Source organism: Cebus imitator, unplaced genomic scaffold (genome assembly GCF_001604975.1).
Source record: "Cebus imitator isolate Cc_AM_T3 unplaced genomic scaffold, Cebus_imitator-1.0 Scaffold77, whole genome shotgun sequence".
Lineage (NCBI taxonomy): Eukaryota > Metazoa > Chordata > Mammalia > Primates > Cebidae > Cebus > Cebus imitator.
Window position 1 is genome coordinate 4893766 of NW_016107392.1, and position 25837 is coordinate 4919602.

Genomic DNA, 25837 nt, shown 5'->3' on the forward strand with positions numbered 1-25837 from the left:
AAAACCACAGATCAAAAAAAAAAAAAAAAAAAAAAAAACCTTCCAAGGCTATATATCTAGTGCATGTGAACACCAGGATATGTATAGTGGTACTTATGTCATAAGGATGCTGGAGGCCTACAAGATCATGGTTGTAAAGGGTTTAGAAGGTTCTCCAGAGCATAGTGAGCCCTCTCTGAACACTGACAACACACACAGATGAACAGAGATGCTTTATGGACCCAGAGGGTTCTGACTTTCTTGATGTTCGGTGTTAGAGGTATGGCTTGGGGAATTATCTGTATTGGAAGCAATCACTCAGGACTGTTTGACACTGGATGACATTGCCAGAGGCAAACAAGAAACAACATGGCAGACACAGTTTTTTTAATTCACAAAAGTGGACTGTATTTTTTTGTTTGCTTTGATGTTTTGTATTACATTTATTTATTTATTTATTTAGAGACTGAGTCTCGTTTTATCGCACAGGCTGAAGTGCGGTGGCACGATCTTGGATCATTGCAATGTCTGCCTCCTGGGTTCAAGCGATTCTCATGCCTCAGCCTTCTGAGTAACTGGGATTACAGGTGCCCGCCACCATGCCTGGCTAATTTTTGGATTTTTAGTAGAGATGGGGTTTCACCATGTTGGCCAGGCTGGTCTCAAACTCCTGACCTCAAATGATCTGCCCACCTTGGCCTCCCAAAGTGCTGGGATTACAGCCGTGAGCCACTGTGCCCGGCCTGTTTGTATTACTTTGTGGTAACTCAGCTGTTAGGGGAGTTGAATCAGATTCATCTGTTATGAAGATGACTTAAATCATCAATTCTTTTAGTATACAATTATTGAGTATGTTTTCACACCCATTGTGGGTTCCAGTGCTAGACCTAGTTTATCAGCACTGAAAATAAAGCAAAAACTAAGCCACATTGGTGGTTGGATCACAGACTTAGGAGTTTGGCTGGCTGTTAAAAATAGGTGTCTGTAATATTGGAAGGTTTTCAGGCAAAATGAATGAAACAGCCAGATAATAATTTGGTAAATAATAAAGGAGTGATGGAGTTGGATTTCCTTAGCTGACTGTTTTGCTCAGACATTGTGGTCTCAACTTACTTAACTTCGCTAAATATTTAAATAGATTACTGGCCTGGGATGTGCTTTGTTCTTTAAAAATAAAGTTATGTAGGACCGGGCACAGTGGCTCGTGCCTGAAATCCCAGCACTTTGGGAGGCCGAGGCAGGTGGATCACCTGAGGCCAGGAGTTTGAGACCAGCCTGGCCAACATGTTGAGACCCTGTCTCTACTAAAAATGCAAAAATTAGCCGGGCGTGGTGGTACATGCTTGTATTCCTTTCTCAGCTACTCAGGAGGCTGAGATCGGAGAATCGCTTGAACTCAGAAGGCGGAGGTTGCAGTGAACTGAGATGGCGCCACTGCACTCCAGCCTAGGAGACAAGGGCAAAACTCCCTCTCGGAAAAAAAAATTATGTAATATTTGACGTATACAAAAGGTTTTATGATTCTGTATAATTAATAGGACATTATCAACACACTGAAGCTACCGGATAAGGAAGAGCTTTACTCATTTTCTGCATTATTATCGCTTGCTAAACATACCTTGGTTAATAAGGAACTATTTCTTGAATGTCACCTCTGTGTCTCCTGCCAAGCATCTGGTGGTGAGCTCGGAGTCCTTTTTGGCCAATAGGCACAATATTTGGGAGGGGAAACCTGAACAGCAAAGTAGAGGTGTGTGAGGACAGGATGGGCCCTGCCAGCATTTGTGTCTTTCGCTTCTAACCACAAAGAGAATAATGACTTGAGAGGGCAGTGCCTGCTGCTGCAGTTCCTCCTTCCCAATCTCAAGTAAAGTCCTCTTTTGGAAAGCTGTTGCCTACAGACATGTATAGAAAAGGATTCTGGGAAGTGTAGTTTCCTTTAACCAAATGCTAACAGTACAAACCATAGTTGTGCAGCTAAGTATACTATTTAGCTTAGCTAAGTAAATTTAGACTTAGCTAAGTCTTTACTGTACTTTTTATTATACTGGAAACAGGAGAGATATTTGTAATTATTTCTGCTTAAAAGATCAGAATAGTTATTTACTATTCTGATATCAGATTTGTTTAAAAATAACACTTAACTTGATTATATCATTATGTTCTTTTCCATTAAACCGTAGCGATTTTTAAAGCCATGAAATAACTTAAAAAACAGAAGTAATTTAATCTTACCCTCGCCTTTGGAAAGAAAATACTCTTTTTTTTTTTTTTTTTTTAAATGAAAGCAAGTTTATTAAGAAAGCAAAGGAATAAAGAATGGCTACTCCCTAGGCAGAGCAGCGGCATGGCCTGCTTGACTGAGTATACTTGCAGTTATTTCTAGATTATATGCTAAACAAGGGGTGGATTATTCATGAGCTTTCCAGGAAAGCGGTGGAGATTTCCCAGAACTGAGGGTTCCTCCCCATTTTAGACCATATAGGGTAACTTCCGAACATTGCCATGTCATTTGCAAACTGTCATGGCCTTGGCAGGAGGGCCTTTCAGCAGGCTAATATATTATAATAGGCAGCGAGGACAGATGACCAGAGGTCTCTTTGATTGCCATCTTGGTTTTGGTGAGTTTGGCCGCCTTCTCTATAGCATCCTGTTTTATCAGCAGGGTCTTTGTGACCTGTATCCTGTGCCGACCTGCTGTCTCATCCTGTGACTAAGATAATGTTCTTTTATTTTGACAAATCAATTTGGATCTCATAGTGCTAAAAAAAAGTTTTTAAAAAATATTATTCAATACAGTGCCATCTAGTGACCAATCATTTACTTGCTGGTTATTGAAAATAGTTCACTACATGTTTTACGCCTTGATAAATCAGGAACTTCACCTCTAATGGTGCAAATTCTTAAGACATATTTTAAGTGACTATTTCTAAATAAATCAAACATTTGTAAATAATTAGAAAGAGAGCTAGAAAATATTTTTTAACCCTCAGGTTTTATTATACATAATATATAATGTGTCTATTTGCTTAATGCCATGTGGACCCTGGAGTAAAATCAGAATCAGTGTTTCATCTAATAAGATGATAATAGGATTGTTTTGGAAATGTGATGAAAAGGAATGAACGTGGCTTTAAAATCGGACAGACATGAGTTTGTCTGTTTGCCTTTATTTTTCTTATGATTTAGCAGGTGATTCTGCCTGGAAGTGCTCCAAGCACTGTATATGTACTGCTTTAGTAAATATTTGCAAAACTCTGTAGGTATTTTACAAATGAGAAAACCAAGGCGAAGGACAGGGAAGTGTTGTGCTCTCCACTGTTAGTTTTTTTTTTTTAATTTTATTGAGATGGAGTCTTGCTCTGTCACCCAGGCTGGAGTGCAATGGTGTGATCTTGTTTCACTGCAACCTTCGTTTCCTGGGTTCAAGCGATTCTCATGCCTCAGCCTCTCAAGCAGCTGGGACCACAGGTGCCTGCCACTGTGCCTGGCCAATTTTTGTATTTTTAGTATAGACGGGGTTTCACCATGTTGGCTAGGCTAGTCTTGAACTCCTGACCTTGAGTGATTGGCCTACCTCGGCTTCCCAAAGTGCTGAGATACCTCATTGTATTTTGACTGTGTTTATCTGTTTCTGTAATAAAGAGTGCCCCGTAACAGAGAAGGTCTTACTCAAGAATATTGTGTTTTTTTCCCAGCATACATTATAGACTGGTATGTCTGCAATTCTATTCGATTTTTTTCTTCTTTTTTTGACACAGAGTTTCATTTTTGTTACCCAGGCTGGAGTGCAATGGTGTGATCTTGTCTTACCACAACTTCTGCCTCCCAGGTTCAAGCAATTCTCCTAACTCAGCCTCCCGAGTCGCTGGGATTACAGGCATGGACCACCACATCCGGCTAATTTTTGTATTTTTAGTAGAGACTGGGTTTCTCCATGTTGGTCAGGCTGGTCTCGAACTCCCGACCTCAGGTAATGTGCCCACCTTGACCTCCCGAAGTATAGGGATTATAGGCGTGAGCCCCCGCCCCAGCCCATGTTTTTTCTTCATCCATGAAGTGAAAACATAATACCTTTGACAAGAACAATAGTACATTACATTGTTTTGATAAAATACTGTTTTCTCTATATTTTCTTCAAGAGTGAAAAAGATATGTAATTTTTTGTGAAGGGTGTTATACGGCACAAGCACTAAACTAAGCAACTCTGGGTTCTAGTCTCTACTTGGCCACTTTTAAACTACTGTTAATTTAACTCTAAAGTTGTACGTGCACACTACCTGCAGAGCCAAGAGCTTGTTACGTACAAGTCTTTTTACGAAGACCAGCAACCTCCCCGCTCTCACTCCTGCCCCATCCCCTGCTCGCTGAACTCAACTCTTAGAGCTGATTCTTCTGCTTGTTTACTTCCAGCTCTCTAAACAGGCATTTTGCTCTTGCTCTGTCCACTTCTTAATTTTTCAGTCTTAGGCATTACCTTTGCCTTCTCATGATAAAGGAGAATGTATCTTTCTTATGCACAGCCCTTTTCTTCTGTCATTGTAATTACATTTTGAATAATTCAGCATTTACATTGTTAGGACTTCCCAAACATTCTCAGCTGAGTTATGTAGTCTATGGTTACCTTTTCTTTCCAGCACAACTTTTTGTTTTCCCTGGTGTTAATAATTTTTTTTTTTTTTTGAGGAGGGCATTGTTTGTTTGCTTAGATTTTACATACTTTTCCCGTGTTTATCCCTGAACTCTTCCCCCGTGTCTGCTGCTTGTGTCAGGAGTGGTAGGGTGCTGTGAAACTGCATTGTCAGCCTGAAGGCAGCCTTCCTCTCTGGCTGCGTTCTTTTCTCGGGCTAACTGGAACTCTGCTGCCTCCCAGAGGGGTGGTGAGACTCAAGGTCTGGCTGAACATGAAACCCTGTTTGTGTGCAACTCAGAGTGCTTGTCAGCAAGAACTGTCAAGAATGAGTCTTCTGACGGGCAGAAGCACTAATTAGCTTTTACTGTGACCAGTCATGAAGAAGCAGAGTGGGTAAGTAAAGGTGCCAGGGGTGAAATGAAGACCAAATGGTATATAAGATATGTACGAACAATAGTTAAAAGAAAAAGAATCCTTTTTTTCTTTTTTAAAAAATACCTTTTTTTTTTTTTTTCCTTTTTTGAGACAGAGTCTTGCTCTGTCACCCAGGTTGGAGTGCAGTAGCATGATCTCGGCTCACCGCAACCTCCACCTCCCAGGTTCAAGAGATTCTCCTGCCTCAGCCTCCCGAGTAACTGGGACTACAGGTGTGTACTACCATGCCCAGATGATTTTTGTATTTTTAGTAGAGATGGGGTTTCGTCATGTTGGTCAGGCTGGTCTTGAACTCCTGACCTCGTGATCTGCCTGCCTTGGCCTCCCAAAGTGCTGGGATTATAGGCATGAGCTGCTGCATCCAGCTGAGAAGGAATCTGTGGGTTGCTTCTCATCGATGATTACAGTAAACGATGTTGTTAGAGACATGACTCATCTAATGACGCTTAGCTTTGTAGATATTTTGTTTACCTCAATCATAGATTTGGTCTGGTTGTGAATCATGTCTAAGATGTTACTTTTGGGGGGCATCATTATTACATGCGTGGGAGAAAAACTAGAGAGCAGAAGTCTATCCTATTTTAATTAATGGAAGAATTTGCTACAGAACTGTTTTAAGTATTTAATACACAAAAACTGCCATTCTAGATAGCTAGCACTAGGAGGCCACAGAGACCACGATTCTGGTGGATTCAGGTTGAGTCCTGCATCTTTCCTGTTGGAATTGGAAAAGAAACCAAGGGTAATAGTCTGGTTGAAATGCTGTAAACGCTTCTTAAAATTCAGGATCAGATAAACTAGACTAAAAATGCCATCCTATTTTTCATCATGCAGTAACAAATGAATCTAAAATATGCAACACCACTTTTTTTTTTTAATGCTTGTGACATTCTTTGTAAATAAGCAGAGTATGTATGCCTGATGTATAACCACCACTTTTTTTCCATTGCACTTCTGATTTTTAGTTCTTGAATCCCTGATCCAGGCCCAGATGACTTTCGTAGCCTTAACTGATGATGCTTTATGTCTTGTACTTCTCTGCTTCATTCAGTATATTGAAAGCAAGAATTTTCATCAGAAATAGTTTTGGTCACACATGTCCTATGAAAAGCAACCTTTGTTAGTTTCCTGTCAAATAGTATTTCAAGTCTAAGCCTCTCCATTCATTCATTCACTCATTCATTCTACACATACATATCGGGTGCCTTTACCTGGGCTAAACATTGCATATCAAGACCAACGCTCGGGTTCTGCCCCTACGGACTTTATATTTGCACATGCATTTTCTCAGTATTCTGCAGAGTCTCTGTATGGCTAAGTAAACATAACTTGTCCCCCCTAAATTTTTTACCTTCATGCCTTTAAACTTAAAGCAACGTCTGTCATTTTATAATTCTCTTCTTTCAGAACTGCTCTGGTTATTAAAACCTGATCTGCCTCTATTACTCTGTGATCTTTCAGCTTTGTATTTAATTCACACCATATTAATTTCGTTTATTTTTAGTTTTTCTCTAATGGGATTCTAACTATGCATAAGCTGTTGCTTAAATGAGTACAAGGTGGTCTTTTATTTCATTACATTTCCCGTTAGTGCCAAATATATTCTAAACAAAGGAAATGTTACTTTAATGACTGCAGCTCATCCCATGAGTCGCTTTCCCTGTAACCTTCCAGTACCCTCTTCTTTTCTAGCAGAACCCCTACTTTGCTCAAGAATCCACGCTTCTCTGCATAGTCATATGCTCTGGGGAAGCTAGGCTGAGGCCCCAGTACAGCCCACGGCTGTCAGGAAGGTTCTGTTCTTGCCAGTTGATAGGTTTGAGCATGAACATGTGACCCAGTTCTGTCCCTTGAGACATAAAGAGAAGCCTGCTGGAGGCTTCCAGAAAGGTTTGCTGTCCTGGTGAAAAAGAGTTGGATGAGACATTCTGCCCACTGTGGGCCGAGCTCCAGCTGTCTTGCAGCCATGAAGGGAGCTAGCCCAAGCATCATTGCCACACAGAGTGGGGCAGAAAGACAGCTGGGGCGGGGGCCTTGCTGCATTGCTAAGCCATCCTTTCTTGGGATTTCTTGTTATGTGAAGATAGTGAGGCTTTGTCGGCTTGGGATTTTCTCTTATTTGCAGACAGAGGCATCTGGCTAACTCTGCACCATCAGCTCTCAGTTGAGATTTCCCTGATCTCCGACAGCATCTCCTGTCATGTGTTTACCATACCACGTGGTAATAGATTATTTGCTTCTCAGCACCACAACTGACTATAAACTCTATATGAGAACAGGAACTTCATCTTGGTCACTGTTATGACATGCGTTTAGGAACTAGCATAGTACCTGGGGAACTGATCAGTTTTGAATACCTATATTTATTCATGTTACCCTGAAAGCACATGCAAAGTTGCTGGGGCAGGGACAAATTATGATTATCACAGCAATAACCTAGAATAAGAGACTTGAGCTTATAACCCCTGGAGTATTTCCACAGTCCTGATTTCACCAACCTTCTGAAATGTAAACACTTATCTCAGGGGAGGTAAGTCTCTGTCTGTTCATTCATCTTACGAGTTTTAAGGTTGTCCTTTAAAGGTCCTAGTAAAATTTTTCCGGCTCTAACTGTGAAGAAGTATAAAGATGCTCACTTTCTCATACTGACATAGTAGGTGCTCAATAAACTATTTGTTAAATTTTTTAACAAATTTAAAGACTACATCTAATTTAGTGATGTCATCCGGGTCAGGGCTTGTGGACTTTGGTTGGGGAGCTGGGGGAAAGCATATGAAAATCACCTGGGGAAGAGTGAAATCACCAGAATACTTCTCACCTGCCAATTCCAGCATCTCCCATTACTGTCATATTCCTTAGGGTTTTTTGGCTTGTTTTTGTGGCCAAAAGGATGAGAACCCTGATACAGCCCACACTGAGCTTGAGCCTTTCTTAGGAAAGTTAGGAATGGAACCGTTTGTCTTGACACCAGGTCCCAAGGCCGCTACGTCCGTATTCACGTTCATTCCACTGGAGTCTTCTGTGTTTCCTTGTATGAATTGGGTAGAATTTATTACAGGATGTTTCTTTCTTTCTTTTTTTTTTTTTTTTTTAATTTGTAAGCTTGACTTTTTTTTCACAGAGGGTTTGAGGCAACTTGACAGCACAAATACATAACAAAATCAGAACTGAGAAAAAAGATTGCAAATGCGTTGGTTTTAATTCAGATTTGCTTCATGTTTTTATTGTTGCCTAGTGCAAAATGACAAACGGCATCAAGTATGTCAGTGACTTTTAACATTTTTGTTTAAGCCACATCCCTGTGTTGTAATCTATGAGACCTCTTCTGAAGAGAGTTCACATACACACACACACTCACTCTCTCTCTCTCTCTCTCTCTCTCTCTCTCTCTCTCTCAATTTTGCTATAATTTCTGGCTCTGGCTCATCCTTTCTTCAGTGGAGGTCCATGGTAACTTGTTACAGCAGGTGAAATATAAACATTTCTTAGGAGGAAAAAATGTTCTTGGTATTCTAAAAAATTTATCTCTATAATAAAATATTCTAGACATATGGAAAAATAGACTAAGATATCAAATACCATCAGTTTTGTAATATTTGCTCTAGATTAAAAAAAAATACAGACAAAATAGAAACCTCTTATTTAGCTCTTTTTGATTCCATTCCGCTCTTTTCCTCTGTAGTGGAAACCACTGTCCTGCGTTTAGTGTTTAACATTTCCAAACACATTTTATTCTTTTACTACCTTGGTTTTCATTTAAGATGGACATTTAGGTTGTTACTACCTTTTGATTATTGTGATTAATTCTGCAGTGAACAGAGGGATGGTGCAAGCATTTCTACAAGATTTTGATTTCAGTTGTTTTTTAAGATTAAGATCCAGAAGTGGGATTTCTGGTTTATATTTTAGTTCTATTTGTAATTTTTTGAGGAACCTCCATACTGTTTTTCATAGCAGCTGCACCATTTAACAGTCCCACCAACAATGCACAAGAGTTCCAGTTGCTTCAGATCCTCACCAACACTTGTTATTTTCTGGGTTTTCTGTTTTTGTTTTTTATAATGCCCATCCTAACAGGGTATGAGGTGACATCTTACTGTGGTTTTCATTGGCATGTGATGATGGGTGATGTTGAACATCTTTTCGTGTACCTGTTGGCCATTTGTCTGTCTTTCTTTTTTTTGGAGAAATACCTATTTCAGTCTTCAGTCTGTTTTTTTTCAGTGGGTTATTTGGGGTTTTTTGCCACTGTGTTGGAGGAGTTCCTTATATATTTTGGATATTAGCCCCTTATCAGATACATAGTTTGCAAATATTTTCTCCCATTCCATAGGTTGCCTTTTTACTCGATTGAGTCTTTCCTTTGCTGCGCAGAAGCTAACGTTATTATTAAACATTTATTCCTCTTTGATATTTGTAGCTGTCCTTATTTCTTTCACATACGTAATATACGTAATGCTAATGTATACAGTATTTCATTATGAGACTATTATATACATATTCTCCTCTTGATTTACATTCGAGTTGTTTCCAATTTTTTGCAATTACCTGTATTCTTATGTGTACCTCCTTATGTTTGTGTGCCACTTTCTCTAGTGTACATTTTCAGGAGTGGAATTACTTGGCTGTAGGTATGCGCATCTTCATCTTTATTAGCTGTTACCAAATTGCTCTCAGAGTGGTTGACTCAGTTTAACTTTCTTTCATTAGTGTATGATACTTTGCCAGTCTGGTGTGAAATGCTGTCTCATCATAGTGTTAAACTGCGTTGTACTGAACTCGAACTCCTTATGCTTATTTTCACTCAGATTTCCTTTTCTGTTAAGTAGCTATTCACAATTTTTTTTTGCCTCATTTTTTTCAATTCAGTTGTTTGTGTTTATTTACTGACTTTTAGGACTTAATGTATTTTGGAAATTAATACCTTTTTGTTATATATTTCATTAATATCTTCTAGTCTGTGGTTTGGTTTTTCATTTTGTTTGAAGAACCTTTTGTTTAGAATAAAAAAGATTTTCAACATAGTAACACATGTATTAGTCTTTTACTTTATCACTTCTACTTTTGTATGTTATTTTAAAAATCATTGCCCAAAGAGCATTTTTTTCTAAAAGTTGTCAAAATTTTATTTTTATGTTTAAGTCTACTGCTTGAAAATGTTTTTCTATGGTGTGAGACAATGATTTTATTTTGTTAAGAGTTAACCTAGGTCTCGGGATACTGTTGAATAGTCTGTCCTTTCCCCACTGATGTGCAGGGCTACTACCATCATGTATCAAGTTTCTGAACATACATGAGTCTTTTTCGGGGTGCTCAATTGTTTTTCATTTATCTTTACTGTTTTACTTACCATTGTTTTGTATAACTTAAAGTTTCGGAGAGGAGGCTGCCTGTTTTCTTCTTCAAATTTGTCAAGACTGTTCTTGGCCGTTTTTTCTTATGAATTCTAGGATCAACTTACAGGGTCCATGAAAGATCCTGTAGGGATTTTGATTGGAATCATATTGAATTTCAGTTCAGCTTAGGGATATTTATTAAGTCTTTCATCCACAAACATCGTTTATTTCTCAACTTACTTAGCTTTATAATGTTCCCTATAAAGCTCTCGAAGATTTTTTGTTAGACTAATTATTAGAAAGCTAAGAGCTTTAGTTGCTGGTTTAAATGGTAGGTTGCTTTTCTTATTAAAATTACAGCGTGATTTTTTGGCTTATAAGAATTGTATTATTTTTTGTATATTGATCTTATATCTAAAAACATTGTTTTTTTTTTTTTTTNTTTTTGAGACGGAGTCTTGCTCTGTTGTCCAGGCTGGAGTGCAGTAGCATGATCTTGGCTCACTGCAGCCTCTGCCTCCTGGTTCAAGCAATTCTTCTGCCTGAGCCTCCTGAGTAGCTGGGACTTACAGGAGTGTGCTACCACACTGGCTAATTTTTTGTATTTTTAGTAGAGACGGGGTTTCACTGTGTTAGGGATGATCTCAATCTCCTGACCTTGTGATCCACCCACCTTGGCCTCACAAAGTGCTGGGAGACAAACTTATTTCATTAGTTTTAATGGTTTTCCTTCATAATTCTCTATATAGATAATGATTACTTAGAGATGAAGATAGTTTTGTTGCTTCATTAAAGTTTTGTTGCTTCATTTAAATTTTTATGTTTCCTTTCTGTCTTTTTTATTAATGTTGACTAAGTTCTCTATTACATTTTTAAGTAAAAGTGATGATTGTAGTCATCCTTCTTGCATTTCCTAGCTTTTGAAGGAAATACTCCCGTTATTTAACCATTAAATGTGATTTTGTTGTAGGGTTTTGTTTTTGTTTTTAAGTTAAGCAATTTCTTTTCTATTCCTGATATGTGGGGTTCTTTGTCGTTGTTGTTAAATCATGAAGGTTGCTAAAGAAATAACGAAAACATTTTTCATTTTTTAAGGACAAATTTGACCTTAGATTAACTTTCTACTCAGTTCTCCTGAACCCCTGGTAAAAGAGGAGTGTTCACCATGTTACCAGGCAACATTGTTGTGGTGAAAGTGACCTCTGTTTGGTAAATGTATCTGGACTGTGACTGTAAGTGAACTCTAAATTCCTGATTAGAAGCTGTAGCTTTGAGCTTCTCCAGAAGTACTGACTTTTTAGAAGTGGGTACAGAAGTGGGTATGTCCTTTGTGGGAACCCTGGACACAGTGACCAGCACTGTTATATGACATTTGGTTTCTGTTTGGGGCACAGGATTTCTAAGCCAGCATGTCTGTGTACCATCCTTGTGATTGATTCTTTCTCTTTCTTTTCTTTTTCTTTTTCTTTTTCTTTTTCTTTTTCTTTTTCTTTTTCTTTTTCTTTTTCTTTTTCTTTTCTTTTCTTTTCTTTTCTTTTTCCTTCTTTCTTTCTTTCTTTCTTTTCCTTTCTTTCCTCTGTCTGTCTCTTTNGTCTTGCTGTTACAATGGTAACAGGCTGGAGAGCAGTGGTACAGTCTCAGCTCACTGCAACCTCTCCTTCCTGAGTTCAAGTGATTCTCCTGCCTCAGCCTCCCGGGTAGCTGGGATTACAGGCACCCACCACGATGCCCGGCTACTTATTGTATTTTTAGTAGAGACAGGGTTTCACTGTGTTGTCCAGGCTAGTCTCGAACTCCTGACCTCAAGTGATCGGCTCACTTCGGCCTCCCAAAGTGCTGGCATTACAGGTGTGAGCTACTGCTCCTGGCCCACCCTTGTGATTTTCATTTCCTTACACCTGAGCTGTCACCTGGATGCCAGAGGGAATAGCTCCTGGATGGCCATGTGAACTCCTGTGGGGACTCCTTCCACGAAGAGAAACACCAGAAACTGCTCTGCTGGCATGCTGTGTTTTCTTCCTATGCTTCCTGAGTAAATGGCTGCTGAGGGTGGCCTTGGTAACTGGGTAGCTCAGAATATATAGTTAGAAGTCCCACATGAGCATTGCTCAGTGCATTCAAACAAAATACAGACATAAAAGTGTTTCGTGGGGCTGATCTAAGTTTATAACTCTCACTTAAAATCCTCGATTTCTAATATTTATTGGAATACTCATATTTTCATTGTCTATAAATAAATATTTTAGCTAGAACTTAGAAGCATATATACTATACCACCTTTTTTAACATGATAGATTCTGTATATGTTTGACAACCCCAAAATGGTTCTGCTACTTAAAAACGTTTGATAACTAATGTTTTAGACCTATACTGTCCAGTGGGTAGATATTTGTTGTTGTAATATGGCTATTAAAATGAAATATAATTAAGATTCAGTTTCTTAGTCATACCAGCCATAATTCAAGTGCTCACTAGCCATATGTGGCTAATGGCTACTGTATTTGACAGTGTAGATATGGAGCATCTTCATTACAGAAAATTCTATTGAAGAGACTTTCTAGGCTTTATTTTTTAAAATTTATCCACATTATCAGAGAGCTTTATGTTTTTACTATGTACACTATATGCAATAAGAATCAGCATATCTTTCAGGGACAGTATTGAAGACCCCAGTGTATTACATATAGAATGATCTACAGAGAAGTATTTCTTAGATTTGAATACCAGGAGAAGTTATATTTCTCCTGAAATTCACCTCTGATCATGTGCAGTTTGTAATTGATCAATTTTCCCTTTTTGCTTTGTCTAATAGAGAGCGTAGGGCCAAGTTTATGGCTCACTTTAAGTAACCATTTGGCTTACATATTTGTATGCTTCATGTACTTTTTGAAGGCTCTGGTTTTCTGGATTTTTGTAGTAATAAATGTAATTTTACGATTTTTGCATTTTAAGGATACATGTAAATACAGTATAATGAGTGAATACCTTTAAGGTTTTGATTGATACTTTAGTTACTTATTAGGAGCCGTTTATTACTGAACCTCAGTGGTGAGAAGGGGTATGGGAGCCAAAAACAGTCAGTCCTTACCTCATCATTACAGTGCACACGTGTGTAATCTGGACTGCTCACCAAATGAAATGACTTACAATGTACACCTGTCATACAACCAGTTTAGCTTGCTTTTCTAAAATGGTTTTAATTTTCAAAATGATGTTTAAAGAAGTCTTACTGAAGTTGATTATAAAAAATTTCAAACTTTGAAGTCTTCCTAGGGAAATTTCACAAAAAAGATACCTGATTATTTTACTTGATTATTTTACTCCAACCTAGTGAATAGCTTTTAAGTAAGAGGGTGGAGGACTCTTTTCTTTGCTTGTGAATAGTTTTTTTTTTTTTTTTAGATGACAAAGAATCTAATTCTGGGTACTCATGCCTTCTCGTTGGAAAACCACCACTGTATTTTCCCATTTTCCATTTTTTTGTTTTGCGGTTAGAGATGGAGTCTCACTCTGAACTGTAACTACCAGAGGATAGTGATGTAATCACAGCTCACAGTAACCCCCCCCCGGCCTCAGCCTCCCATTTGGCTAGGACTACAGGCACACATCACCACACCTGGCTTTTTTTTTTTTTTTTTTTTTTGTAGAAACAGGGTCTGTCTCTGTTGCCCAGGCTGGTCTTGAACTCCTGGGCTCAAGCAGTCCTCCTACCTCAGCTGCTCAAAGTGCTGGGATTACAGGCACTGAGCCACTGTACTCAGCCTCTTTTCTATTTTATTTGTCTTGTATATTTTTACATTTTACAGCTTGTCATGTTTCTGCAACCACTTACCACATTCAGGCTAAAAGGCAAAATAACAATAAAAAAATAGAACCAACCTCACTTAAAATGTTTAAGGATTAAGTATTTCCATATATCAACGTTGAGCAGATTTGAACAATATATTTGATTTTATGCTTTCTAGTTGCTAAAGTGAAGAAAAGAAACAGAATTACATTGTTTTCATGTGCTGACAGCCGGAAACATGTAAACATCTGCAGAAACCAAACATTTCCTGGAACTAAACTTGAGCAGAAATCTATCACGTGGACCTTTGTTTAAAGAACCTTGTGAGAAACCACAGTTATGTAAAAGATCCAGGAGCGCAGTTCATGTGGATTATATTCTCTAGAAGGCAGAGAGTCCAAGGAGATCAAAGAAAACGACGACTTGGGAAGTGCATGTGCTGAGCATTGGAGTTAAGCCAGCAGAAAGGAGTTTTAGAGGCACCAAATCCAGGCCCTCTGCTTTTCAGGGGCTGTAGTAAAGAGTTGAGGCCTGGTGCAGTGGCTCATACCTGTGGTCCCAGTATTTTGGGAGGCTGAGACTGGAAGATGGCTTGAAGCCAGAAGTTTAAGACCAGCCTGGGCAACAAAGCGAGACCCCATCTCTCCCCATCCCCGCCACCAATAAAAAAAGCTGGGTGTGATGGTGTGTGCCTGTAGTCCTAGCTACTCAGGAGCTTGAGCCAGTAGGGTCATTTAAGTGCAGGAGTTGGAGGCTGTAGTGAGCAATGTGGGTACAACTGCATTCCAGTTTGGGTGGCAGAGCAAGACTCTGACTAAGCAAAAAATAAATAAATAATTAAATAAATAAAGGAAAGAAAAGGAGGCAGGGGGTTTAGAAAATACCATGATTGTTAACAAGATCATCAGATTTCATTTGCTCGAAAATATGAGATCCTGTCAGTGTGGGTTTTGTATAGGTACTGATTCTATTCTGTTCATCTTCAAGTAACAAATGCCTGTAGTGGAGATATCTTATTTTGATGATTAATGGGAAGGTTTTAAGCTTTGAAGAAAACAAACAACATTTTCTATGGAACTTTAAGAGCTGGGCTAATACTTCTGCCCACACAGAAATCTAATTCATTTCAGAGTCAAGAGTAACAATAGAATATTTGGCGTTTGTTAATACAGGTTTTCATAAAAGAAAGCAATTGAAATCTTCAGAACTAATGTAACATGGAAGAAACAACTTTTTCCCGAAACATTTGAGGGACAAATATAACGAAGAATTCATCTCTACTATGACAGCCTCAACTGAAAGACTTCAGTGTGGTCATAGTGGTACATTTTCTGTTCCCAGCAGACAAGTAAGGCAAGGGAGAAGCATCAGCTCCCAGGCTATTGTGGTCATCCAGCTGGAGATGAGGGAGACTCGGATGGCAGTGATGGGAGCAGGGAGAAGTAGAAGTAGTTAGAATTAGTTAGAATTCAGATGTAGCTTTAAGATCGAGCCAACAGGATTTGCTGATGAATTGGGTAGAGAGTGGGAGGGAAAGAAAAAAGAACAAGATGACTTGGAGGATGGAGTTATTTTCTGAGCTGGGCAAGCCTGTAGGAGCTTCGGGCCGGGCGCAGTAGGGGAACATCAGGAGTTTGGCATGGCGTGACGTTAAGAGGGGAGTGTCTGTTGGACATCCAAGAGGAGATGTCGAGGTGGCTGAAAATATGAGCCTTGAGTTCAGGGAAGAGGTTCAGGCTCTTGGTTAAGGTGATGAGACCCACTGAGTTGACCAGGGAGAGAGAGTGTAGATAGGCAAGTTTGAGAACTCGGAGTCCTGGTTCCCTCCGGCATTAAGGGGTTGGATAATGAGAAGAAGTTTAAGGAATGGCCAATGAAGGAGGAGGAGAGTCGGGAGGTTGTGGTGTCCTGGAAACCAAGCACAGAAAGTGCTTAAAGAAAGAGGAGAGCGGTTAGCTATGTCTGTGCTACTGGCAGGTCTAACATTGAACGTTAGATTGAGTGAAAATGGTTTCTGCTGCTTTTTTGCTCAAGTAATCTTGAATGAATTCAGTTAACCTCTCTCTGAGAATAACAGTGGTACCTCCCTCATCAGGTGGTGGTGATGAACTGTTTTATTTATTGAAAAAAAAAAAAAATTGAGGACAGGGTCTAGCTCTGTTGCCCAAGCTGGAGGGCAGTGGTGTGATCACAGCTCTGCAACCTTGACATCCTAGACTCGAGCAATCCTCCCATCTCAGCCTTCCAAGTAGCTAGGACCATAGGCATGCACCACCACACCCAGCTAACTTTTTATTTTTTGTAGAGAAGGAGTCTTGCTATGTTGCCTAGGTTGGTGTTGAACTCTTGGACTCAAGCAATCCTCCTGCCTTGATCTCCCAAAGTGCTGGCATTACAGGCGTAAGCCACCATGCCCACCCTAGGAACTGTTTAAGTGGAGGGCCAACCTAGGCAAGAAAGTGAGACCCCATCTCAAAAAACAAAAATAAACACACAAAACTAGCTGGATGTGGTGCCATGTGCCTGTGGTCTCAGCAATTCAGGAGGCTGAAGTGGGAGGATCACTTGAGCCCAGGAGTTGGAGACTGCAGTGAGCCATGATTGCCCCACTGCACTCCAGCCTGGATGATAGCGTGAGACCCTGTCTAAAAATAAATAACGCTTGCTTTGGCAGCACATATGCTAAAATTGGAATGATACCGAAAGGATTAGTATGGCCCCTGGGCAAAGATGACATGCAAATTTGTGAAGCATTTCATCTTTTTAAATTTTTAGTTTAAAAAAATTTTAAAAAGAAATAAGGAATGAGATAATTCCTTTAAAGCATCTCTCCCTATACCTGGCTTTCGAGTATTTCACAGTCGAAGACATTGTTGGCTTTAATAATAGCAGTTTGAGGGGAGCAGTGGAGACAAAGCCTGATGGGAATGGAAGAAAGAATTGGAGACAGCAGTTGGAGTCAGCTTTTTTGAGTATTCTTATAAAATTGGATTAGAGAAATGGGGAAGTTGATTCATGGGGCTGTGGGGTCAAGAGAAAGGCCAGTAGGCAAGAAAGCCTTCTTCCCCTCCCCTCCCTCCCTTCCTTTCCCTCCCTGCCTCCCTGCTTTCCATCCTCCCTCCCTCTCTCCCTTCCCCCCTCCTTTCCACCCTTCCCTGCTCTTCACTCCCCCACCAATTCCCATTCCCATTCCCTTACCTTCCAGCATAGACCTACAGTGATGGGAATCATTCTGCATAGAGGGAAAAGCTAATGATGGAGTTGGATTTAGGATCATAGATAACAATGGACCAAAACAACTAGATTGTCCTTGTCACCTGCCCCCACCTCAGTCTTTTATTCATTCATTTAACAAATATTTATTGCAGGCTCACAAGGTGCCAAGGACCGAGCTAGGTGCTGGGAACAGTGGTGGTAAAGGGATGAATCAAAGAAGCACGGGCACGAGCTCTACACCCTCATGAAGTTGTTACAGCCTGGTGGAGACAGGCTTTCTAAAAACACACAAACACAGGTTTGGATGAGTGCTTTGCAGGAAGGGTACAGCGTACTTTTGAGAGGAAGAGAGAAAGAGTAGCATGGTGTAACTTAGATAAGAAGCATACAAAGGCTTCTCAGATGTGAAAGATGACCATGGCCAAAGAGAAGAGCATCCCAGCAAAGGGAACAGACCTTGCAAAGGCCCTGGGACAGGCGAGAGAGAATCTGGTGCTTTTGGGGATTTGAGAGGGGCAAGGGTGGCCTGAGAGGTGGGAAGGAAGGTGGTCATGCAGGGCTTTGGAAGTCTCCATATTAAGGCTTATGAGATACATCATATCTAAGAGCAATGGGAAACGTTGAAAACTGTTTTAGTTGGGAAGTGACATGGTGAGATTTGAACTGGGGAAAAAAATATGACCCATGATGAAGTGTGTCCTGGTGAAATGGATCAGAGGGGCAAAAGTGGGGAAGAAAACCCACCAATTTAGGCAGAAAGATAATACCTATGAAAATATTTAGTCTGAAATATGTATAATTTTGGTATAGAAACAGGAGTGAGAATATCCCCTATTTAGCAGAATTTGCTTTGCACTTACCAGGTTTCTTCCATAAAGACAGAATTTTCCTGTTAAAAATAATGTGAATCGAGAATAATCAGCTGAAGGTGTCAGTGATTTCAGATTATTTGACATAAAATGAAACTGAAAAAGATTGTGGCAACCCTGTGAAAAATTAAAAATAATGAGACCATATTCAATTTTTTTTTCTAGAAAAAATACCAATGAATCAATATCAAGAGGCAGAATCTATTAAGAAAACTCATTATGGCCAGGTGCAGTAGCTCACGCCTATAATCCTAGCACTTTAGGAAGCTGAGGTGGGCAGATTGCTTGAGCTCAGGAGTTTGAGGCCAGCCTAGGCAACATGGTGAAACCCTGTCTCTACCAAAAATACAAAGAATTAGCCAGGTGTGGTGACGTGCACCTGTAGTCCGAGCTGCTTGAGAGGCTAAGCTGGTAGGATTACTTTAGTCCGGGAGGCAGAGGCTGCAGTGAACCGAGTACTCGCCACTGCACTCCAGCCTGGCCAACAGAGACAGACACTGTTTCAAAACTAATAAATGAAAAAAAGTAGGCTAGGCGTGGTGGTTCTCGCCCGTAATCCTAGCACTTTGGGAGGTTGAGGTGGGCGGATCACAAGGTCAAGAGATCGAGACCGTCCTAGCCAACATGGTGAAACCCCATCTCTACTAAAAATACAAAAATTAGCCGGCGTGGTGGCGCACGCCTGTAGTCCCAGCTACTTGGGAGGCTGAGGCAGGAGAATTGCTTGAACCTAGTAGGCAGAGGTTGCAATGAGCCAAGATTGAGCCACTACACTCTAGTGTGGTGACAGAGCAAGACTCTGTTTCAAAAAGAAAAAAGCCTATTACAGTACATGAATGTGTACCAAGATTTATCTGCTGCTGTTCATATGATACAAAGAAACCTTTAGAAGTAGTGGGTGTACATTATTTTCATTTTATTAGAATAAAACCAATATAATAAAACCAGTTTATTGGTCAACAAATATTTCAGAAGTTTCCCTTTTCACTTTCAATAGTGTATACTGTCTAAAATATATATTTAAAAATATATTGTCTCAAGTATATTTAGACAATATATTATATGGTTAGAGAGAACGGATTTTTACCACTTGAAGGATTACACTGGCAAAACAGTGAGGAAGTTCTGGCCGGGCATAGTGGCCCACACCTGTAATCCCAGCACTTTGGGAGGTTGAAGTGGGCAGATCACCTGATGTCAGGAGTTTGAGACCAGCCTGGCCAACACGGTCAAACCCCATCTCTACTAAAAATACAAAAATAGGCCGGGCGTGGTAGCAGGTGCCTGTAATCCCAGCTACTTGGGAGGCTGAGTCAGGAGAATCGCCAGAACCTGGGAGGTGGAGATTGCAGTGAGCCGAGATCACACCGCTGCACCCTGTCTCTACTAAAAATACAAAAATTAGCCAGACTCCAGCTCAAAAAAAAAAAAAAAAAAGCAGGTTCTAGCACTTGTGAGTATTTTATTGCACCAATTTAGGCTTCTCCCCAGAGAGTTCTTAGAAAAGCAGTTGTAATACCAAGTATTGCTGTATCAGGCCACCTGCTACTCCAAGGCCATGAATTAACTTGTTCTAAGCCCTCATTTAAGGAAAGAAAAGAGGAAACAGGTTTGTTTCCCATCTAGACAATCCACTCGAGAAAGTTCTGTCTTGGTTGTAACTCCAGGCTTCTTTCTTATACAGGCATTTTATTAATGCTTTTACGAGTTAGAAGAGTTGAGATAAGGTGCCATCTGGAGTTTCTCTGCCTTGCTGATCTGAGCTCAGACCTGCCAGTTTATGAGAGATGATTGATAACACCCCATAACAGCTGAGTAAGTAGATTCTTCTGTTTGTCTTGCTGCTTTTTAAAAAAAAGTTTAAAGTTTTAAAATACTATGAACTTTAATTGGGTTCTTTAAATTTTGTTGTTGAATAATGCAATTGTGATAATTTTAATAAATGAATATTTGTAAATAATGGGATTCTGGAAGAAATTCATCCCCTGATGATAGAAAAGAGTTAACGAAGACATTCTTCATACATAGCATTTAAGAAATATAAGACTTAAATACCTATGTTAAAAATTTAGGCCAGGCACGGTGGCTCATGCCTGTAATCCCAGGACTTTGGGAGGCTGAGGCGGGTGAATCACCTGAGGTCAGGAGTTTAAGAGCAGTCTGGCCAACATGGTAAAACCTCATCTCCACTAAAAATATAAAAATTACCTGGCATAGTGGCGGATGCCTGTAATCCCAGCTACTTGGGAGGCTGAGGCAGGAGAATCGCTTGAATCTGGGAGGTGGAGGTTGCAGTGAGTGGAGACTGTGCCTCTGCACTATAGCCTGGGTGACAGAGGCTGTGTTTCAAAACAAACAAAAATCTCAAAGCGTTCTCCTTAGTGCTTTATTTCACTTTTACATTATAAAATGCAAAAAAAAAAATTGGTAAAGCAACTGTTAATACATTTTTTACATGCAACTATATATAAAATTGTCTTTTAATGCAGGATGCATTTTGGTTGATTTGAAATAAATACTGGTTTAGTGGAAATAGAATCTTAATAGGTTTTTCTATTTGAAAATAATGATTTTCCTGATTCTAATTTAGATAAGATCACAAAATCTCTCTGGATTTAACTTGGTTTCTCAAACAGACTAGGGAAGAATGGCTTTCATTCTTCCTAATCAAAACACCTGAATGAAGTTTAAAGTGTTTTAGGAGTTCAGTTATCTTGAAAACAAATGATTTCTCAGAATACGAGCTATTACTCCTTGTATGACATCCTTTGAAACTGTTTTAACAAAACTAGTAAACCATGAGGTTGTACCAGGGCCTTGTTTGGTATTCTTAAACTAAAAATAATGAATAAATCTGCAAGATATTCTCCACTGCAGTGGGATTATTTAATTTTGGTCAAAATCTGTGCTGTCCAATATGGTAGCAACTGGTCCCATGTAGCTATTGGACGTTTGAAATATGAGTAGTACTAAGGGCAATGTTCTCTGCAGAAAATACGCATCATATTTCAAAAACTTAATATGAAGGACTAAAATATTAGTAAGTTATCTATGACTCACATGTTGAAATGATAATATTTTGGATATATTGAATTAAAACATGTTATTACAATTAATATTTGTTTTCTTTTACTTTTTTTATGGGACTGCTAGAAAATTTAAAATTGTAGCTTAACATATCTATGTCATCATATGCAGTCAACATTTAGTCATCCAGTACCTAGCATTCTATGGTTCTTGAACTTTCTAGTCTTCATATGAATCAGTTCATACACATTTGTATTGTTACATGATTCTTTGATTCATCAGATATTTATTACCATGTGTCAGACAGTATTCTAGGTGTTGATGATATAGTAGTTAACGAATGAAACTCTGCCTTCATGGAAGTAACATTCTAGCAGGAAGACACGGACTAAGAACAAATAAAAGCACAATATGTAGCGTATGAGAGGGCAGTCAGTGCTTTGGAGGAACGTAAGGCAGGTAAGGGTAAGGGCTGAAGAGTTCACTGGTAAAGAGATGTTCGGGGAAAGCCTCAGTGAGAAGTTGTGAATAAGTTGTTGGAAAGGGCTCTGTTGGTGTTTGGGGGAAGTATTGTAGGCAGAGAGGATAGTAAATGTAAAGACCTTGAGGCAGAAGCATGCTTGGCTTGTTTGAAAGTAGAAGGAGGCTGGTGAATGGAGTGGAGTGAGTAAAGGGAAAAGAGGCAGATGAGAGGATATGGATGGTCATGTCATGTTGTCAGAGGCATTTAAACCAGAGCAACTCCATCTTGAATAGGGGCTGGATAAAATAAGGCTGAGACCTCCTGGGCTGCATTCCCAGACAGTTAGGCATTCTAAGTCACAGGATGAGACAGGAGGTCAGCACAAGATACAGCTCATAAAGACCTTGCTGATAAAACAGGCTGCAGTGAAGTGGCCGCTCAAAACCCACCCAAACCAAGATGGGGACGAGCGTGACCTCTGGTCATCCTTACTGCCACACTCCCACCAGCTCCACGACAGTTTACAAATGCCATGACAACGTCAGGAAGGTACCCCATATGGTCTAAAAAGGGGAGGCATAAATAATCCACCCCTTGTTTATCATACAATCAAGAAATAACCATAAACATGGGCAACCAGGCCGGGCGTGGTGGCTGACGCCTATAATCCCAGCACTTTTGGAGGCCGAGGCAGGTGGCTCACCTTAGGTCAGGAGCTTGAGACCAGCCTGGCCAACATGGTGAAACCCTGTCTCTACTAAAAATACAAAAATCTAGCCAGGTGTAGTGTCACCCGCCTGTAATCCCAGCTACTTGGGAGGCTGAGGCAGAAGAATCACTTGAACCCAGGAGGCAGAGGTTGCGGTGAGCAGAGATCGCGCCACTGCACTCCATCATGGGCAACAAGAGCGAAACCTCGCCTCGAAACAAAAAGCGGGGAGGGCAACCAGCAGCCCTCACGGCTGCTCTGTCGATAGAGTAGCCATTCTTTTATTCTTTTGCTTTCAAAATGAACTTACTTTCAATTTATGGACTTGCCTCAAATTCTTTCTTGCGTGAGATCCAAGAACCCTCTCTTGGGGTCTGGATGGGACCCCCTTTCTGGTAACAGTGTGAACAGTGATTATTGTGTGGGTTTTGGCTTCCAGTGAGATGAAAAGGAACTGGTAGATTTTAAGGAGAAAAGGAACATGATCTTTCTACTGAAGCTAATGTGATTTTGAATACTCTGGGCTTGGGGTGGGGGTGTTTGCAAGGGTAGAAGCAGAGAGACCCAATGAAGCTATTGCAGTGACCCAGCTGAGAAACCGAGGTGCCTGAGACCATAAGCAAGGGATGTGATGAGAAGTGATGGAATTCTAGTCATATGTTGTTGTGAAGTTAGATATGGGATGAGAGACAAAAAGAGGTGTCAGGGAAGACTCCACAGTTTTCAGCTTGAACAACTGAAAGTAGAGGTGCCTTTGCTGAGATTTGGGGGGGATTGTGGAGGAACTGATTGGAAGCAGTACTAGGAGCGCAGTTTTAAGCACATTAAATTTGAGATTCCTCTTTAGACATCTAAGCAGAAAGCTCATGTAGGTAGAATCTGGACTTCAGTGGGAGGTCAGGATTAAAAAGGCAAATTTAAAGGCTTTAATTTAAAATTTAAAAAATGAGCATTGAACTGTTGTTCAAAATCACAAGAAAGATTGAGGCCACCAAGGGAGTGAGAAGAGTGGTCTGGGGCCTCTCATGGTCCCATGGAGTAAGCAAGGCAGATTGAGGAACGGATAGGAAGGTATAAATCGTGGTTCTCTAGACACTAAGGGAAGCCGTAGTAACCCACGTCGTCAGATGCTGCTGATGGGTCAGGTAAGACGCCAGCTGAACATCGATCAGAAGATTCAGCAATGAGGAGGAAGTTAGTGACCTTGGCAAGTGGTTTCAGTGAAATGGCAGAGACAAAAGCCAAAGTGGAGCAGATTCGAGGGAGAATTGGTGGAACTGGATCGAAGAGTGAGTCTAGTCAGACTCTCTTTTGAAGCCCAGAAGAGTCCAGGAAAGTTTTGGTTTTGTTTTTTCAAGATGAGAGAAATGACATGTTTCTCCCAATGCATGTGTTAGAGAGATTGCAAGTTATTTTTCTGAAATCGTCTACCAGGTTGATGACACTGAAGACCACCACAGCCTGCGTGTGCTAGGTATGGACGTGTAGTGCCTCTCTCCTGAGACGGCTTCATAGAATCGGGCTGTGGAAAAGGCAGAGGAGTGGGAGGGGCTGGGAGGGGAGAGAGAGAGAGAGAATGCAGAGGTTGGCATTGAGGATGTTAAAGGTGGCTTTTGCAATTGTTAAGAAATTTGGTTTCTTCTTGCTCAGTGTCTGCATTCACCTTCCGGGAATTAAAAATTTTAAGGTAACAAACGTTAAGACAAGTTCTCCTCAACTGAAAGTGTTGAAAAAGCTGATGTTTGGGGGCTAATTTCTTTTCCTTACTCTTGAGGAAGTTATTGAAACATTTGAAGAAATTGAGGCAGAGACAGTACCCAGTGCCGCGCAAAATGAAATATTGCCAGAGTGACTGGATTTTAGATCTGATTTCCTGGCTCTGTGGAACACTTAATCCCTCTGTTTGGTTCCAGCAGGTATTACATGAGAATCGTAGCTGCTCTACCGGCCACAGGAGGTTTTTGTGAGGATCAGTTGAGCTAGTAGATGAAGGGGCTTAGTCAATTATACAGCACTGTATTATATAAATATGAACTAATGTTAAAACTAAATTATACTTGAGGATTTTGTGATAGCATTTGGAATAACGGGAGAAAGTATAATGTGACAAAATCTGGGCTGGGAATATCTGAAATACATAATCATACTAATAGAACTGCAAGAATTTGCTTTTTGCCTATGTCTGACTTTGTTAATGACACTACAGAATCGATCCGATTTGGGCAATCTTGGAGTTTTGCGGTCAAGCCACAGCTGAGGTCCAAGCAATCAATCAGTTTACCTTCTAGGAGTCTCAAAGTTACGGAACATCTGGCTATTTTGGTACTTTAATAGAATGTTAGCTTGCTGGTATTATGTGGAAGAGCCACTCTCTTAATAGAAAATATTCACGTTTGGATGTTAAGTTTTCTATCAGACTTGGAGACCATTTCTATATTTGATATTTGGAGTTAAATTATAGTCATACTTTATTTTTATATTATCATCTTTAGGCTGTGGAAAATTGAGAAATTAAATGAGTAGCCAAATCACATCCCTTGATGGTGATGTGAAGAAGACAGGTGATTTTCTTTCTGAATGAAACAGGTGTAACACTGGACAAGATTGTCCAAAATGGTCATTTCTGGGCACTGGAAACTGACCAAAAAGGCAGATAATAAATTGAGAGGCATAATTGAAACACTGGATCTTTGGGGATGAACAGTAGGGGTTGTGGCCTTCTCGTGTGGGGCTGCTTCTGTCTTTCTGCCCACTATCTGAGTTGTCAGACTGCCGGTTTATCAGACATGATGGACTCAGTCTGAAGTGTGGGTAAGGGTTGGGGTTAAGAAATCACAGCTTTGCTGGCTAAAAGTAGCAAAATCAGTTCATAATGAAAAACCCACAGGTTTGCTACTTCAAGTCTTTAGTTTGCTAGTTGGAGGCCACCCAGAAATTTAACAAGGAGATCCTAGATTTGAGAGACCTGTAGAGGGCTAACATGGCTCTCCAGCCATCTGTAGCAGACAGCTAAACTTTGCATGCCCAGGAGATACTCAGTAGAGCCCAGCAAAAAGTGAAAGCCAGGAAAGGCTTGAAATCTGGGTACAACTTTGAATGCTGCCTTCCATGCACAGACTGTTGATTCCGCAGACGGTGGAAGCCTTACAGGTACAAGGTGGCTGGGCACAATCTCTGCCCAAATCACTGGCTGAACACTAAACTAAACAGCCACTCAGTCATTAGGGAAATGCAAATTAAAGCCATAATAACAACCACGAGAATGGCTAAAATTAAAAAGATTGACCATCCAAGTGTTGACAAGGATATGCGGAAACCAGAATCCTTGCAAATTGCTGGTGGGAATATAACAGTTTGGTAGTTTCTTAAAAAGTTCAACATAC

At 40.2% G+C, this 25837-nt stretch overlaps 1 protein-coding gene and 1 non-coding gene across 4 annotated transcripts in view; both read left to right on the top strand.

Annotated features, from left to right (window-relative positions):
* The window catches only part of LOC108307292, a 242332-nt gene that overhangs the window by 38771 nt on the left and 177724 nt on the right, over nucleotides 1-25837 (top strand). For all 3 annotated transcript variants that reach the window (XR_005200970.1, XR_005200971.1, XR_005200969.1), the window contains exon 3: nucleotides 19940-20070. The gene's annotated coding sequence lies outside the window, so the exon portion shown is untranslated. The remainder of the gene's footprint in view (nucleotides 1-19939; nucleotides 20071-25837) is intronic.
* Nucleotides 16833-16935, top strand: LOC119471888. The gene has a single exon (XR_005200988.1). It is a non-coding gene; the product is annotated as a U6 spliceosomal RNA (small nuclear RNA).